General features: G+C 44.5%; 1 long non-coding RNA gene and 1 other non-coding gene across 2 annotated transcripts; one reads left to right on the forward strand and one right to left on the reverse strand.

Moving 5' to 3' along the window:
• The first annotated feature begins 567 nt into the window (after positions 1-567).
• LOC122435165 lies at positions 568-12,919 on the forward strand. The gene is made up of 6 exons (XR_006267602.1): positions 568-665; positions 1,672-1,723; positions 2,520-2,686; positions 6,304-6,531; positions 8,538-8,737; positions 12,631-12,919. It is a non-coding gene; the product is annotated as an uncharacterized LOC122435165 (long non-coding RNA).
• Positions 12,920-18,047: 5,128 nt separating this feature from the next.
• On the reverse strand, positions 18,048-18,211 carry LOC122437554. Its single transcript, XR_006268363.1, has one exon. It is a non-coding gene; the product is annotated as a U1 spliceosomal RNA (small nuclear RNA).
• Between the last annotated feature and the right edge of the window lie 638 nt (positions 18,212-18,849).

The raw sequence follows: 18,849 nt of genomic DNA on the forward strand, positions 1-18,849 counted from the left end.
TATTATTTCCCATTTCGTATTTACTTGTCAAGTTTAAAACCCAAATCAGTTGACCCTGCTGAACTAAGTCAGACTGGTGCTTTTGCACTCAATCTTTTATCAGGAGTGGTTTACAGAGTGAGATGCGTATCTGCTTTCTGTTTGGTGTTAGCTTGCTGGAATGTGTGTCATAATAATGTCAATGCAGTGTAAATGGAAGTGTGAAAGCCAATGTTTTGTGTCCTGTATGTGAGGCATGCTGCACCATCAGAGAGAATTCAGTCTGTTCATCAGCCTGTTCTTTGGCCAGAGCACTGAGCCCCTACTGCTCTTTCCCTCTTCTGCCCCTGTGAAACCACGCTGTGTCTCACACACAAAACAGACTTTTCTCTCTCTAATGGATGAGACCCTTGGCGTGCTTCACCACTCAAACATTCCATCAGAACCAGATAGAACTGTACAGTTTCTGATCAGTCTTGGCTTAATCTTTTGCCCTCCCTCCCCGACCAGGTTCAGCAGACAGATGCCACAGATGGTAGAAGATGGTGTCCCACAGAACTCTCTGGATGACTATTATCTGTCTTACTCGGTGCTTCCTAACCTGTCAGACTCCTTCTGGCCTTATAGGAGCACAGCCGTCTTCTCACCTGAGGACCTGGATGTCTCTTATGCTCGGGATGTAACCAGTGAGTATTTTCTTATGATAGAACTCCACCTGGATGCCCAGGTAGACCCTGTGTGCTTCGTACTCCTCGCCTCTGGGGTGCTGAGATTTCTCCTCCCTGTTGGAAGTTCTGTAGACAGTGATTTGAATCGGACTCTGTGGCAGAGTTTTAAGTACAGACATCAGGTGGATCTGGGAGCTGTGCTGTCTTCTTCATTCAGGTGAAGCCTACGGGTCAGGCCCCAAGTTAGATCATGGACCCAAGGCTGGTGTGACACACTCACTCACTTGTATGTGTGCAGGTGTCCGGAGATGACTGTATTTTCTCCTGACTCCTTTGCGATGTCTCTTCTTGTCCACAAGGCTCCCATTTTCACACCCAAAGTGCCCCTTGAATCTCCGCGCCTTCCCACAGGCGCTCACAGCCTTCAGTATTTGTTCTCCCCTGGTGTCACTGCTGGCACCCCCAGTGTCTGCTTCTCTAAATTGCTTGTCTTAGCAAACCAATCATCTGGGCCCCAGGATGCAGAGAGCCCTCCCATCACCTTGCATGTGTGTTTCATGAAGCAAGGCAGAGCCCTGGCATTTTCCCACCCCATGAATGACTGAAGGGTCCGTGTAACAACTAGGATTCATGTGACTCGAGGTTTTGTTCATTCCACTCATCATTCTGCTAAAGCAGTCAGCATATGATGAGAAAAGCCTGAGTATTACAGTATTCTGCAAGAATGCTGTGGGCTATTCCCCAGACTCTGTGGGGAAGATGAATCTTTAACTTTTACTGAGACTTGGAAGAGAATACTGTGGTGAGGATCCACCAGGGAAGGGAGATCTTGCCTGATGGTTCAGGAAAGTAAACCAAGGAGAGTCTGAGAGACCCAACTTGAGGCATCTGGAATATCCTTCTTAAAGAGCCTATCATCTCATTGCTGATATAAATGTCCCTATGGTAGTATTAGACACTGGATTATTAATTTACACAAAGAGATCTGCTAAATGTTTCTCAACTTGTCTGAATTTTTCCATAGAAAATCTTGCTGATCTTGAGGATGAGGAAAATCAAGACATCATCTGTTCTAGGTAACTATGGAGAAACACGGGTCTGACATCAGTGGTGACATTTGGTCATCTCACATGCAGGGGAATCAGAAAGTGCTGAACATGCCTAGTCCTTCCATTCAGACCACCACAAACTGTCCCTGTAACAAGGTTATCTGTTTTCACCCTTTATGAATCCCTCTCAATTAGAGTAAGTTGCAGTCAGTTGAAGCAGGGCTACTGATGAGCCACAGGATTTCTTGTACTCCTCTGTCCTCTCCTTTTCATGAAAACCAGGATGCCATACTTATCTGCCTTTGTCTTTGGTCTTAAGACCTTGGCAGGTATTTCATGGCAAGAAAAGTAACTAGGGAAAAAAAAATTCATGTCCCATCGCAGTATTAGAAAAATTGGTCTTGCAGACACAAGATTTCTAAGAGTCCATTATGCTGCCGGAGCTGGTGTTCATCTGGATGCAGCATGTAAATTTCAACAAAATTTATGGTGCATTTGAAGCCGCCTTTGTGTTCTGAGGGCGTGTGTGACATGACTATGTGTCCTGGGGTGGCTCCTCTCCTTCCTCCTGAGCTCATTTCTTCTCTGTGCTCAGAGCATCTGATGCTCACTCTCCCTCACTCTCTCTCACTTTCCCTTTGCAAGTGCTTTCAGGCCCAGATTGGGGTTGTGGGTGGGGGGATTGTTATGCCTCCCTTTAAGGGAACTCCCCATTTGTTTTTCCCAACATGTCCCTTAACCCTCCCATCAAAACCAATTATGGCTCCAGGTTGACTAATCCCTCTTGTTTAACCATCTGCTCTCCCAACCCCACAAATCTCAGTATGGAGCAGCTGGTGGTAGAAGAGAATGAAGTCCACCCGGACTCACTGGATGAATGTTATCTGGCTGCTTCTATTGGCCATCATCTGGAAGGCTCCTGTCATCCTTCTAGGAGTGTCTCCTTCCCAACAGAGAAGAGAGAAGTTTTCTTGGCTCTAGATGTAAACGGTGAGTGCTCCCAGACAGGTTCTTAGGCTCGGGTCGATTAGAACTATGTTCTCAGTTTGAACTTTTAAAAGGCGTCATGAGCCTTTGCATTCTTCTTGCCCCAGGCTGCCCTCTGTCACCTGAACTCGTCTCACCAGCACAGGCCTGTGGTATCAAGTCAGACCAGAGAGGGCAAGTGGAGGGATAAGGGCAGAATCTCAGCTCCCACTGTCTCACCTGCAGGAATTTGTGTAACAGAGCTCTTTTTATCAAGATAAGAATCCTTAGAGTCATGAAATTTTGCTACTAATTGTATTTCTTGAAAATGCAAGCTCTCTGGCTTTGCATTCATGATTGCAATCTGCTCCATATTTGTAATGCATGTTATATTGTTCCCCAACTCCAGATTCTTACCCCTTGGCTGCCTATCTCCCTCTGAAGCATTTAGATACTAGGTCCTGAGCATCAAATCTGTCTATGTCCTGTCATTTCCGTGAAGCCAAAAGCTGTCTCTGTTGTTCTATCGTCTAGAATCACCCTTGTGTTTCATCCTTTGTGCAGCAAAAAGGAGTCTTCCATGTGTGGCTTATAGTTTCAATGTTTTATGCAATCTCAGTGGTATAATCTCATGGAAACTATCTATAACTTGTGTGTCTGATTGGGGTATTGGCCTAATTTATGGGCCAGGTCCCCTTGGGTAGGAGTTCATAGGGTGTGGAAATTAAAACATAGTATGAAATCCTTCTTGGGCTATTTTTTTTTTGTACTTTTTCTTTAGGAGAATCATTCTTAATGTTAGGACTTTGATACATAAGATCATCTTGTAAACCAGAAGAAACTCCATTATGTATCAGACTTTATCTGACTTCTTTTAAAATGATATTGGGCATATAAATGTTGTCTGTCAATCAGTTGGTGACTTTTCACCTTGGAAGCAGTTTCTTTCTTATTTCTCATTCTTCTCAAAGGCTTTCTCAGGATCACAGTAGTTCACAAACCAGAAAGGGAACACACAGTTATTGTGCACCTGCTGTCCTCCATGCTCTTCCTAAGCGAGCTCCTAGTGCACTATAACCCCTTCAGCCCTCCCAGGCACCCTCTCAGGTAGCTGTGGTGTCCCATGGTGGAGCCGAGGGCACTGAGGATCAGCAGGTCCCTTCCCTGGGCCCAGACTCCTGGCCACTGGCAGGTGGGACACTGACCTCTCCTGGGCCCGACTCCCTGGCTCAGGCTCTGTCCTCTCTTCTCAGCAGTCGGACCATCAGTGACTCAGAGAGGATGTTGCTCACGTTTTTCTCTTTGCCCTATCCAAATGATTTGCAACTATCTTAATCTTCAACAGAGAGTTGCCAGAGGGCTGCAGAGAAGCCCTGTGGTCCCTCACTCAGACCTGCCAGCTCCCAGTCCCTCTGTGCACTGTGTCCCAAGGGCAGAGCCAGCGGCTCCCCGGCCCCTCCAGGTGGAGCCACAGCTCCACAGGGCTCTCTCTGGGAACAGCCAGGGTGAGAGTCCACGCCGCTCCCCACTCCTGCCCCCAGGTCACCTGCTGTCACGACGGGTCCAGGTGGACCTTGAATTTGGCTGTGCTGAAGCCATTGAAAACTGTGGAGCTCTATCTCAGAGACACTGACCGCCGGGTGTGGGTTCCCGTGAAGAGGATGAGTGAGGCTCAGACACGTGACTCAGATATGTGTCTGAGATGTTTGTGAGTGTGTGATAGGGCCCAGTCCCGGGAGTCCATTGTTCACAATGGGCCGGGAAAGGCCAAAGCCCCTCAGATGGATTAAGATGAATGAATAGAATATCTAACTATACAGCATCCATCCTGCGTCTGGGTTCACATGATAACGTGAGGACAGTGTGAATAGCCATTATGCAGCCATGCGTGTACGAGTAGTCAGGTCTACCCCATCCTCTCTGTACAAGGAGAAACCCTGCAGAAACAACACAGACACTTGATTTTTAAATTATATCTTGATCTTCTATTGGAGGCTTTTCCCCACACTAACAGTATTGGGCAGTATTGTTGATGATTGATAAAATGTTTGGTTATTATATATTCTGTGAATGCAAAGAATGTTCAAAGCATAGGTTTAATAAAACCCATTCTCAAGAAAGGCAAATAAAATTAGATGCTGAAATTACACAGTGCTAATTAAAGACAATCCTAGACATCGATTCATAATAACATTGGAGAATATTAGTTTTGACAGTACTTTCAAACACCAAATTTGTTGATATACAAGGATTTACCCTTCAGCATAATGTGAATTATCATAAAATCGGATGAAGTGTCCTAAAACATGATGATTAATGTTTAATGAAGTTTGCCTGGTGGAAATATGAAGGGCACACCAGACTGAGAGAGGTGCTTTTGGAAAACGCCCTGGAAGCTCACAGAGGCTATTGGTACAGGGCTGGGGTTAGAAAGGGGCCAGCCTGAGCCTAGGAGGATTTGCAGAGGGTGTTGTGGGAAGTGATGTTGCAGAAGAAAGAGGGACAGAAGCCAGGAGCCCTGGAAAGGCAGGTGAGGAGGTTAGATCTGTGTAGCAGGGAAGGGAGGATGAATTTCCATAAACTGAGGCACATGTGATAAAACAGGATTGGGGGGTGATAAGCCAGGTGACCTTTGAGAGTGTGGAGAGGACTGAATCAGAGAAAGCAGTTGGAAGGAGGTTGGATGAATCTTTGATGAGAGTCAAACTCAGATGCTCTCTGGAAGACTAAGAGATAACAGACACATGAGAGACAGCTTCAGAAACAAACCCTGTTGAGGGTGCGGACGCATAAGGAGGTGAGAGGAGAGCCCCACAGCAATGGAGAGCAGGCCCTGGCGGCCGGGACCTCACAGCAGCCTGACCTGCACCAGAGGAGGGAACTTCGTGCCTGGTTAGCCCAGGTTCTGAGAATATGTACTCATTTCGCAGTAGAAATATATAAACAGATTTCATCACGAGCACTGTCGAGGCACCAGTGGAGGGACGTTATTGAAGGAGTGTACTTATATAATCTCTCTAAAGAGACACAAAGATGTCTCCAACAGGGTCTCAGCCCTCTCCCCCACTAGTTCTAGCTGCTAATACCATCCATCCCCATTCTGCCCCACGTGGGAATAGATTTTATTCTATATGTACATGTACGGGTGAGTGGAAGGGTAGACAAACATTTCAAGCAAGGAAGTTCAAAAGGGTCTGGAATGTACTGTATTTTCTCAGCTCAAATTCTAGTAGGACCTGAAGCTTTCAGGCCATATGTCTCTTCCTGATCTTTTATTCCTGTGGGTAGATATCAACAACTCTTTCTCCCCCATGCCTAGAGGCTTGTCTAGAACCTTCTCTCTAGGCTCCAAGACTAATAAGGCTCATAACAGAATAAGAGGCTTGACCTCCTGTGTCACCCAAACCCTCTCGACTCAAGTGGGTGATTTCTCATTTCAAGAAACTGCAGCCCAGCACCTGCCTTCTCCACACCCCAGTCCCAGGCATAAATACGGCGCCTTCTTCACATTGATGTCTGCCATTGTTGTCTGCGTTATTGGGTGGTTTCACTTATGGGCTAGGACAGCAGAAATGGGCCCTCTGGGAGGGCTTAGCAAGAAAAAGCTTTCCTTGGTCCAACGAACCCTCTTTTCCTTTCAGGTGACACCTGGGAGGACTCTCACCAGGAACCTGTGAGTTTCCCAGGGTCAGAGGTGCCAACTTCACAGGCACAGCTTCAGAAAAGCACCCACATGACTGATTGTCTGCAGTGGCAGCTGGACCAGCATCTTGACTGTGGTGACAGCAAAGCCATTCTTGGTCTTTCTTCCACCAACTGGGCCTTTACCACCAACCCTGATTCTGGAAACCAAGGACCACTCTTTCTAGGTAAGAAAGAAAAGGGGATTAGAATGCTCTGGTCCATGTGCTGGTTATCACAAAGCTCTGGGTGGAGGAGGCAGAGGGCCTCTCCCAAACCCGCTGTCAGCCCAGTTGAAACCCGTGACACTCTAACAGAGTGAGGTGATCAAGAGCCTGGGACTTAGGACCAGCTCAGCCTCAGGCCCTGGTTCTGCAAACTCCTGCTTGTTTAACTGAGACAACTTATTTATCTTCCTAGGTATTTGCCTCTCTCATCCCTGAAATGAACTCATGAAAATTCTATCTCCTTTGCATGATTGTTGGGAATCTTAAACAATATAATGTCCAGGGCATCTGATTCGCTAAAATTTGTTTGATAACCACTGTGAATATATAATATCTAAGCTTTGTGTATTTCTGGTGCTTTAACGCTTACAAAATGATTGCACAATGATTGTTTCCTCTAAGGTAGCATAAGCTTTATGGTCTCTACTTTCTCTAAACCCCATCTTCCCTTGCTTTCTCAGGAAGGTAGCTTGGCCAGTATTTTCCTCTCCTTTCAACATCCCTCATCAAGGCAATTTACTCCTGTTGGGTGCTCCCAGGCACAGTGTATTAGCAACATGCAATAGGAGTGTAAACACTGGCCCTGCAACTCAGTCCCATGTTTGCTTTTCATATCCAGTTTCTTTTCCTCATTTTCCCCTCATTTTGAAATAAAGGGCTACCCTCATTCTTGAAGTGCACCCATCAGTCTCTTTTATGACCCTCCATTTAATTCATTCTCTCCACTCATCTCCTTTTCCGTCTCCTAGTCTTCCTCTCCTCTGGATCCACCTCTGTTCAAGTTTCCTTCAAAGAGCTTTCAGACCCTCACATCCATTTCATCTGGGACGTATTCATCCTTACCCTCCCTCGCTCTCCATATCCTCCACTGGAAGCCTGGGGCTGCCTGGTGCTCCTCCCTCAGGCTGTGGCTTCATGTGAGGATCCAGGAGAGACCCACGTCCTCAGGTGGAGCTGAGCTGAGAAGGAGCCCCCTGGTGCAGCACCCAGAGTCTCACGGAAAGTGCTCAGGGAGGGAGGGGTGCAGAGCCTGACAAGAGCCAGTAGGTCTTGTGGTGTTTATTGTCTCCTCTTCCGCTTATCTCTCCTGTTCTTGTGCTTGGTCTCCCACATTCTCAGCCAAGACTGAACCCCACTGGCTCAGTCACTCTGTTTCCTGCTCACCTTCCATGGAGACCTGAGCATAAATCCAGGCTTCACAGCAGATTTTGCAGCAAAGGGTAGTCTTAATGCCCTTTACTTTCACACCCCTTCACACTGTGACTCCCATCTGCCCCCCCCCCATATCTCCTAGTTCCTGTCACCAAATAGAGCTTCTTTCTCATTCTTCTTATTTTTCTATTTTCTTTTCCAAATTCAACTCATCAGGAAGCCAACAGAATGATCCATTCAATAGCTCAAATCCTTCATTCATTTATTCCATCACAAACACACTCACCTGTGAGTTTTCTTCCATTTTTATCATATCATCTATGCCTTATATAAATTATGTATAAATATCATATATAGTGTGTGTCCATATATATGAAGTGTATATTGATGCACATTTAAAAGTTTTCCAATTTAGACTTCCCCACTTCTTTTCTCTCATGAGGTTCTCCTTCAACTTCCACTTTCCTTCATCTCTTCCCTCCCAACAGTACAAACTACATCCTGTAGGAGTTTCTTGCCTTTGTCTTTTCTACCTAGGAATTTTTGTTGTCATCCATTTTATTTTCCTTGCTCATTTTTGGCATTTGGAAACACGTTTGCCCTGTGGCACACTTAGCAATACTGGGTAGTATGAGGAAGATCAGCAAAAAAGAAAATATAAAAATATCTCCATTGCTTCACCTACCCATGGGCTTTCATTTGGCCTTTCTTGTTCCTGGACACTTTTGGTACCTGATGTCCTTCTTGGGTGAAGGAATAAGTCTTTGTAAATCATGAATAACAATGGATCCTGTTGGCTGTGGTTTTCTCTTCAGAGCTGGATGCTTCCATCAGAATGAAGAACCCTCGCAAGCTGGAAGGTGAGGGCTCCACAGCAAGCACACAGGAGCATCCAGTCTGTAACAAGATTAAAGGCTTAAGTGTTCTGAAACAGAAGATTCTCAGAAGAAAACTGCTGTTTGGCAAGTGGAGACTAGCATGCAGATTCCCTGGCCTTCAAGCTTAGGGTACAGAGGTAATCCCAGGCACTTCTTCCTTATGCTCTTTATCTCTTATGGCTCAATCTCCCACTAAGTTTCCTCTTCCCCATTTGTTCACTCAACAGCTGACACACCTCTGTGTGGTCTTTCCTCTCTTTTCCGTGGGGGCTGCCACCCTGCAGTGGCCTTCCCTCTCACTCTCCTGTTTCCACTCTGACCCGTACTGTTTCCCCACTGCTACCATCCTCATATTCCCTCTGACCTTTCCTATTAGCCACAAGGAAGCCCAGATCCATGGTCCTCCTCATCAGAAGAGCGGCATTTAAGCCACTGAAAACATTGGCCTTCAATCATACACATTCTTGGTTTCCTCACCTGACTTTCCCCCTTGCCTCCAAGTCCACTGCCTCTTTCTTTCAGGATCATGACTGAAGGAATCTCTCACATGTGAGTTGGCTTCTGGAGAAATGAACCTAGGGCAGTCCTTAACCCTCAGCTTTTCCACCTGAATAAGAAATGCCAGAGCTGAAGGAAAAAGCCTTGATTACTAAAATAAAAGAAGAACCTGGGTCATAGGTGGGAGTGCTGGACTGGCCTGAGTCATGATTCCCCTCAGGCCCTGATGGGCAGAACTTTGCTAATGTGCAGGGGCTTCCAGGAACTCACTGGAGCTGGCATTAGGGGGAGGGCAGTAAATGGCCCCCTAAAGGGACACTGGGGAAAAGGAGATAGAGAAGCCAGGTTTTCAAAATACACAGAGCGTGAGATGGACAGCGCTCGGACCTCTCCAGTTTACTCACATTATTCCTTCTCAGTATTAGTCAAAGCCCAGAAAAATGAACTGAGTTGAAGTCTGAGGCCAGGGAATGTAGGACAGCATTATACTGAATTAACTTGGGCCACATTTATGAAGACCCAGGGAGATACACAAGAATACAAGATAATCATTGCTTCTGACCATCCAATTGAGAAGGCCAATTATATATGAGACTAACAGAAAAAGACCAAAAAATCTTTAGGGCCAGTGGGGAGAAGTCCATATTGGACTAGAAGGAGAAAATAAAAAGAGTGATGTGAAATAGTGTAGTCTAGTGTGTAGTTCTAAATCATGCTATTGTAAAATGAAAACGGATTGGGTTTTGAGCTAACATGAATGCCTTAACCCAATCCATTGAAATTCTGATTTTAAAGTTCTGAGGATGAGGTTTGGATATCAGTATCTTTCAAAGCTCTGCTAATATGCATCAAGGATCAGAGGACAGTGGCTCTGATAGGATATAAGTAACCAATATGGCAATGGCCTATGAGTGGCTGCTTCCTCAAAAAGCTGAATATCAACAATTAAGGGAATTTGCATTCTTCTCTCAACAGAACTATTTTGTACAGCCTGGAGAAGAGAAAAGAGAAAAAAAGAGATGTAGATAGTTAAGTTAGATATATAATCTCTCTGTTTGGATTCAAGTTTCTTACAATTTTCATAGTACAATTTACAAGAAAACAAACAAACAAACAAAAGAACATTACAAATGCCTCAAAGTATAAAATCACCCCTCCCCTTGCCACAAGAATACACTTTAGTATTTCCTTTTCAAATGTTAAAATGCACTTGCAGTTAGCTATTCACTTGACCTGTTTCACAGACTACTAACTGGTTCAGAAGAGCAGATGCAACAAAGTTTTTTTCACTGAATATATTCTTTATGCAAAAGCCCCATAATGAGTATTAGGCTTTACCCTGCTATGTTTACCCTTTTACATACCCATCTATCAGTTCAGTTAAGTTCCTCAGTTGTCTCCAAATCTCTGCGACCCCATGGACTGCAGCAGGCCAGGCTTCTCTGTTCACCACCAACTCCCAGAGCTTGCTCACATTCATGTCCATTGAGTCGGTGAGGCCATCCTACCATCTCATCCTCTTTTGTCCCCTTCTCCTCCTGCCTTCAATCTTTCCCAGCATCAGGGTCTTTTCCTGTGAGTCAGTTCTTCACATCAGGTGGCCAAAGTATTGCACTTTCAGCTTCAGCATCAGTCCTTCCAATGAACATTCAGGACTGATTTCCTTTAGGATGGACTGGTTGGATCTCCTTGCAGTCTAAGGGACTCTCAAGAGTCTTCTCCAACACCATCGTTCAAAAGCATCAATTCTTTGGCACTCAGCTTCCTTTATGGTCCAACTTTCACATCTATACATGACTACTGAAAAACTCTAACTTTGACTAGATGGACCTTTGTTGGCAAAGTCACATCTCTGCTTTTTAATATGCTGTCTCAGTTTATCATAACTTTCCTTCCAAGGAGTAAGAGTCTTTTAAATTCATGGCTGCAGTCACCATCTGCAGTGATTTTGGAGCCCAAGAAAATTAAGTCTGTCTCTGTTTCCATTGTTTCCCCATCTATTTGCCATGACGTGATGGGACCAGATGCCATGATTTTCGTTTTTTTGAAAGCATAGTTTTAAGCCACCCTTTTCACTCACCTCTCACTTTCGTCAAGAGGCTTTTTAGTTCCTCTTTGCTTTCTGCCATAAGGGTGGTGGCATCTGCATATCTGAGGTTATTGATATTTCTTCTGGCAATCTTGATTCCAGCTGTGCTTCATCCAGCCCAGCATTTCACATGATGTACTCTGGATTTAAGTTAAATGATCAATATGACAATATACAGCCTTGACATCCTCCTTTCTCAATTTGGAACCATTCTGTGTTCCATGTCCAGTCTAATGATGCTTCTTGAGCTGCATACAGTTTTCTCAGGAGGCAGCTAAGGTGGTCTGGTATTCCCATCTCTTTAAGAATTTTCCATACTTTGCTGTGATCCTCACAGTCCAATGCTTTGGCCTAGTCAAGAAAGCAGAAGTAGGTGTTTTTCTGTACACTAGCATAAAATACTAGGAGAGACTCTTTCTTAGAGAAAAGCTTGGGAAAAAGGTGATGAGAATTTAGTATAACTAAAGTGAATGCTCTTTCACTTCAGAGTTTGATTTGTGTAGAGGTCAAGGATATTCCTAGAAATGCCTTAAGGTAGATCCAGCATGAAATCACCTTCATAGCATTTTGGTGTCCACAGGATGCAAATGGGTTGAGACACAGTTCCACTCCCTGCTCTCTTTTTGCTCATTTTATTTTGAGTTTCCCCCCTTTCCATTCATTCCTCAGTCTCTTTGGAGCAGGATTTCTCTGGAACGCCTTATTCCTGTCTAGGAGGATAGCCAAACACGCTCCATTAACTGTTGACTCCTCCAGATGGGAGCTTTCCTCTTCTCCTCTACCTTCCCGCAAATGTATAGGAAGGGCCTGTGGCCTGGGTTTTCAGTAACAAGTCATGTGGTTTTGGATAGTCCTTAGACCTTGGAAACATAGCTCATCCCCTGTAAATTATGGAACTGGACTTGCATACATTCTGAGGTCCCTTTTGGTGCTCACATCCAGGACTCTCCGGTAGCCTGCTTCTCCTCCTCAGAGGGCAGGGATGAAGAGGTAGAAGAGGGTCCTTTCTCAATGAGGATCCTCTGCTCCCATAGCAGTCTATTTCCAGCTGTGTATGAGGGATGCTCAGCACGTCCATCCCTGAATGTGTGGGAAAGCGTACAGATGAAGGGGATTCAGGAGTGAAAGGACTGTTGAGGATTGAGCGGTGGGGATCCAGTTAAGGCTCTGAAGCAGCTCTGAGCGGAGACATCACGAAGCACAGGTGGGGTGAGGAGGGGTCCTTCGATGCTGCACCGCAGGCTAGAGGAAAGTTTAGGGAGGTATTCCTTCTAAATCATGGATCTCACTTTCCTCTCCAGCCAGCCTGTGCTCTCCCTTCAGCTCGTCCTGTCAACAGCTCTATCTGCCCCTGGCCCCAGTCACCATGTGGCCAACCCTCCAGTCTCAGCAGGACCTAACAAACACTCACATTGCTTCTCTCCCTCTCTCTGTCTTTCACAGATACCAATTACTTTAGGAACTAAGGAAAGATATTGTCAATTTGAGAAACCACACTATAAAATGTACCTTTTCCATTTGATGCAAAAAAAAATCTTCGACAGCAACTCAATTCAAACCTCAGCAACACTGGAGGGATCCCTTCCTGAGAATGAGCATCCCAACTGACAACCACGCTCCACACCCCAAGGGACAGAGTTGATGGGAGTCATCCCAGTCATCAGCCTCGGAATGTAATCCTCAGTAATGTGATCAGTGCTTTGATGGACACACAGGTTGGAAAGACCTTCACTCTTGCGCCTCTAAATATTCATCCTCCACACAACAGCATGGGATCAACTGGAAGAAGACAACATATAATCCCGGTCATTCTTTGCCACCAGATGGACTGTGCTCAAAGCAGACAGCATTTACTATGCATTGTTCTTGCTGAAAGTGTTTATCCTGTGTTTACTATTGAGGTAGATATCAGATAACTGCAGAATTTAGACCTTTGAACCAGACAACTGGCCTGCCTTTCTTCAAACATTCGATGTTTGCACCAAAAAGACAGCAAAAAGGAAAAGAGATGTTTTAGGCTCCAAAGGACTAAAAAGATCATGTTACTTTATTTCTTTAGTCCTTTGGAACCTCAAACATCTCCTCAGCTTCTTGCAGTTTTCTTTGATGCTCGTGACATTGACTTGTTTGCAGAGGATAGGTCAGCTGTCTACTCAAAGGTCTCCATTTTGCAGTTGTCTGATCATTTCCTCATGAGTAAATTCAGGTGAACCCTTTTTGCCAGGAACACCATCTAGTACATGCTGTGTGCTTCCTAGTGCAGCCTGTTTGGAGGCTAAGAGTGTCCACTTTACCTGTCACCACTATCATTATTTTAGCATTGAACACTGTTATGCAGAGGCTTAGAAGATCTGTTCATTGAAAAGACAGGCTTTTGTGTCTGTAATGAGTAATTTGATGAGTGGTATTTCGAGAGTGTATGAATATCATATTCTATGATGCTCTTTCTGTAAAAATTTTACCATCCTTTATTGATCCCTGATGTGTGTCAATTATCATATCTGTGGTATTGCCAGCTTTGTGCTGTGGAAAAGACAATCCCTACCCCTAACATATTATTAAAAATATTTTTGTGTTTCACTGTGGACCCATGCTTTTTTAAAATTCAGTGTTATAATCCCTTATTTTCTTACATTTATTTTTAATTGGAGGCTAACTGCTTTACACTGTTGTGCTGGTTTCTGCCATACACCAGTGGGAATCAAACGTAAGTATAAATATGTCCCCTCCTTCTTGAACCTCCTTCCCACCCCTCCCCCACCCACAGTCCATTATTAACATGATTGATTTTATTAATATAAAGACTCTATTTCTCATGTGCCGTGCTGTGCTTAATTGCTCAGTCGTGTCCGACTCTTTGCACCCCCATGGACTGTAGCCCCCCTGGCTCCTGTGTCCATGGGGATTCTCCAGGCAAGAATACTGGAGCGGGTTGCCATGCTCTACTTCAGGGGATCTTTCCAACCCAGGGATCGAACCCAGGTGTCCCCCATTACAGGCGGATTCCACCAGGGCAGACCAAGAATACTGGAGTGGGTATCCCATCCCTTCTCCAGGGAATCCGACAACCAGGAATCGATCCGGGGTCTCCTGAATCCCAGGCAGATTCTTTACCAGCTGAGCTACCAGGGAAGCCCCTTTGTTTCTCCTATTCAGTTTTGTATCTTAAACTCCTCTCGCATCTTTTCATCTATGTTTACCATTTGTAGTAGATGGTATCTTCTGTGTTTCTTTCTCTGTGATTTTCTTTTCTTTGTGTATGCATATTTGTGTGTGTGTGTGTGTTTTGCTTGGTATTTTGGAAGGCCTGGATAGCTAGTTAGTGCACTAACATTTTTGACACGCTAGTCCTTTAGTATTTTGTCACATGTCTAATATTTGAAGTATATGTTTTAAATGTTGTCTATCAACCTCAACTACTTACTACTGTGATGATCGAGGACATTATTTGCTTTTTTCTTCTGTCTTTACCTACCTTATAGTATTATTACCTTATTGCATTATTTCAACCCAATCAAATGTATGCCCTTTATATACCATATTTTCCCTACCTTTTTTTGTTAATGTGCTAGTTGGTAGGGTAGAGGTAGGAGCTGGAGGAGGGGCCCACTGGGTCCTTTCGACCCCCTGGTGGCACAGGATGGCTGTCCCACTCTGGGAATACTAGCAGCCTCCCTGCAGAAGTTTGAGGGTGTACCTAGGCTGCCCCCAGAGCAGGGCCCACAACACAGTGGCTTAATCAATCTACAATCACATATATTCAGTGATGACCAGATGTACAAAACTCAGTTTCCTGTCAATTCTTGATGAGTAGAGTTCATCTTTAAAGATTTCTCATGATGGTCTGAGGACTTCTTAAGTTTGATATACCTAATACATTTCTTCTGTTGCTTTGATTCAGTACAGACACCTTGGCTCAATAAAAAGAACTTATCCACAATGAGTTCTATTGATTTTTGAAAAGTAAATATTGTCTTACATTGTATGTTCTGCTGAGATGTAGAATGCAAATTGATTTTTTTTTCACTGAGGACAAAGGGTGATCTGGAGCTTCAGGACATGTTTTCTTTTAGAAAGCAAGTCTTTCAGCTCTACTAGGATAGGTCTTAGAACTGACCATTCCAGGTCTGTTTCCCCTAGGTATCTATAACTTTCCCTCCGATCCTTTCTCACTATCTTTTGTTCATTTCTATTCTGTTTGATGCTTTCATTTTTAATGCAGTGTCCCATATTAGTTTAGATAAATATGTTCTCTATGTACCTTGTCATTTAGCCTTTTTTTTCCCAAAGAATTTTCCTTACCTTCAATTTTTTTTTAATCTCTGCCAGTTCCAATTTCTCATTTCTTCTTTCCTGTCTACTTCTATCTCATGTCCTGAATTTCTTAGGTAAAATATTGAAGTTTTTTCCATGTGTATGTGTCTACAAATGCTTTGTTCAGAATAATTCAAAATATGGATGCCATTTTACATTTCCCAATGTTTTTTGTGTGATTTTGAGGCAATCTTCTTATTTGCTGAAATTTTTGACTCCACCTGCAATGCGGGAGACATGGGTTCGATCCCTGGGTTGGGAAGATTCCCTGAAGGAGGGCATGGCAACCCACTCCAGTTTTCTTGCCTGGAGAATCCCCACGGACAGAAGAGCCTGGAGGGCTACATACAGTTCATGGGGTCTGCAGAGCTGACACAACTAAGCACATAGCACTGGAAAAAACATAGCTTTGACTGGAATATAGTTGGAACAAAAGTTTAAATGTCCTTCCCTGGTTATTCTGACATCTGTGTCAGCTCTCGGTCACTCATAAATGATCAATGTGTCCCTTCATTGTGAGTCATTTCCCCTTCCTCTTTGGATACCTACAAATCGGATGGAATGCCAGACATTGTAAATGCTATCTTGTTGGGTGCTAGATAGTTTTGTGTTCCTATAAATGTTGAGTTTTGTTCAGGGTTGCCCTTAAGTTATTTGTAAACAGTTTGACGGTCTCAGGTCTTGCTTTTATGATTTGCTAAATGGTCTGGAGCAGCTGAACACTCAGTCTAGGGATAAGAAATTCCTGCTACTGAGCTAAGACTTCCTTGAGCACTCCACGATCTCCTTAATTACAAGGTTATTATTAGTATTTCCTAGTCTACCTGTTGAGGGCAAGCATGACTGTGAGTGCCAGGCTCTCTGTTCTGTCTGAGCCTGTGGAAGATTTCCCCCTGACTTTGGGGAGTTTTCTCCCAGGGCTGCACTGATCAGTACTTTGCTGCCCTCTGGAGGAGCCTCCTTTGCAGGGCTCTCCTGACTACCCTCAGCATCTCTCTCCTCCCTGGGACTTTGTCCTATGCACTCTAGCTCCTTTGACATCCAGGAACTTGTCCTCAACTCAGCAAGGTCCACTGGGCTGGTTTTCAGTTTGCTCCTGGTGCCTCGCTTGGGAACTCTCCACGCAATCAGTTGGAGCCACTGGAGCCATTGTTTCCCATCTCTCAGGGATCACTCCCTGTCCTTCTTCACCTGATACCAAGTCTCCTGAAAATCTCTGTTTAATGTCCCCAGTCTGACTTTGTGGTTTCAGCAGTTCAGTAAACTTAGTTTCTATTAATTGTATATGGGTGTGGGGACCCTCTGAACTCAACTTGTGAAAAAACCATTAAGATTCTAAAAGAGTTCTACATGGTACAGAACACAGGTTCCCACTAAAATCTTTTGAGGTCTGCATTTGTCAAACAACAACTAAAGACTTCACACAAAGTGTCATGACTAGCAAACATCTTGCAAAGAAATCAGACATCATTGAGTGAGTGAACAACGACTGCAAGTATCTCAGTAGAAGTTTTGTCTGAGGTGTCTCAAAAGTAATCACACCCCTTCATTCAATTTCTTAAAGATTGGCTGACCTGCCTCTTGAGAAACCTGTATGCAGGTCAGGAAGCAACAGTTAGAACTGGACATGGAACAGACTGGTTCCAAATAGGAAAAGGAGGACATCAAAGCTGTATATCGTCACCCTGCTTATTTAACTTATATGCAGAGTACATCATGAGAAACGCTGGACTTGATGAAGCACAAGCTAGAATCAAGATTGCAGGGAGAAATATCAATAACCTCAGATATGCAGATGACACCACCCTTATGGCACAAAGTGAAGAACTAAAAATTCTCTTGATGAAAGTGAAAGAGGAGAGTGAAAAAGTTGGCTTAAAACTCAACACTCAGAAAACTAAGATCATGGCATTCAGTGCCATCACTTCATGGCAAATAGATGGGGAAACAGTGGAAACAGTGGCTATTTCTCTGGGTTCCAAAATCACTGCAGATGGTGATTGCAGCCATGAAATAAAAAGACACTTACTCCTTGGAAGGAAAGTTATGACCAACCTAGATAGCATATTAAACAGCAGAGACATTACTTTGCCAGCAAAGGTCTGTCTAGTCAAGGCTATGGTTTTTCCAGTGGTCATGTATGGATGTGAGAGGTGGACTATAAAGAAAGCTGAGTGCTGAAGAATTGATGCTTTTGAAATGTGGTGTTGGAGAAGACTCTTGAGGGTCCCTTGGACTGCAAGGAGATCCAACGAGTTCATCCTAAAGAAGATCAGTTCACGGTGTTTATTGGAAGAACCAGTATTGAAGCTGAAACTGCAGTCCTTGGGCCACCTGATGCGAGGAGACCCGAGTGTGATTTCCAGGTTAAGAAGATTCCCTGGGGAAAAAAATAGTGACCCACTCAAGTATTTTTGCCTTGAAAAAATCTCACAGAGAAGCCTGGCAAACTACACTCCGTGGGAACCACAAGAGTCAGATACAACTGAATAACTTAATCACTGCCAAGGAAACATGGATTAAGTCTGCAGTTATTACTTAGTTATCAGGGGAAAGCGCGCACGCAGTCCCCCACTACCATAAATTATACAGTCGAGTTTCCCCTATTTGAGGAAATCGCAGAGGTCAACACACCCGGAGTGCAATGGGTGAGCCTCGCCCTGGGAGAACCACCTTCTTGATCATGGTATCTCCTCTGCCAGGTAAGTATGAGTTGACCTTCCCCCTGCCCCCCGCACAGCCTTAGACACGTTCACTGTACACACACGCTGACTTTGCCGTTTCCCCGCAGTTCTTCCACTATCCTCCGCACCCTCTCCTTTCCCACACCCCTCAGTCCCTCCAAATAACTCTTCTAAAAAAACATATCCAACAAAATCTCATGAAAATTTCCGTAACGAGTGAAGTGGCTCGCTAGGAACAGGACCACTTCGCTGCAAGATTTACATAAACCAACCCCATTCGGGACCTCTAAGGCGGCTCCTCTTCTTCAACCCAACCCACCCCTGTGGAGATGACCAGTGGCGAGTCCCCTGTGACGGGAAGTGACGTCATGACTTCATCAACGTTAGCAATCGACATAGTTACAACGATAGAAAAGACCTGGGGCGTCTTTGGTGGCTCAGGCGGTAAAGCGTCAGTTTACAATCCGGGAAACCCGGGTTCGATTCCTAGGTCGCGAGGGTCCCCTGAAGAAATGGCTAACCCACTCCAATACTCTTGTCTGAAAAAAATCCATAGACGGCGGATCCTGGTAGGCTACAATCTATGGGCTTGCAAAAAGTCCAACACGACTCAGCAATATAACCTTCACTGTTTAAATGAGACATACATGGGTTTTTTTATTTC

Source organism: Cervus canadensis, chromosome 2 (genome assembly GCF_019320065.1).
Source record: "Cervus canadensis isolate Bull #8, Minnesota chromosome 2, ASM1932006v1, whole genome shotgun sequence".
Lineage (NCBI taxonomy): Eukaryota > Metazoa > Chordata > Mammalia > Artiodactyla > Cervidae > Cervus > Cervus canadensis.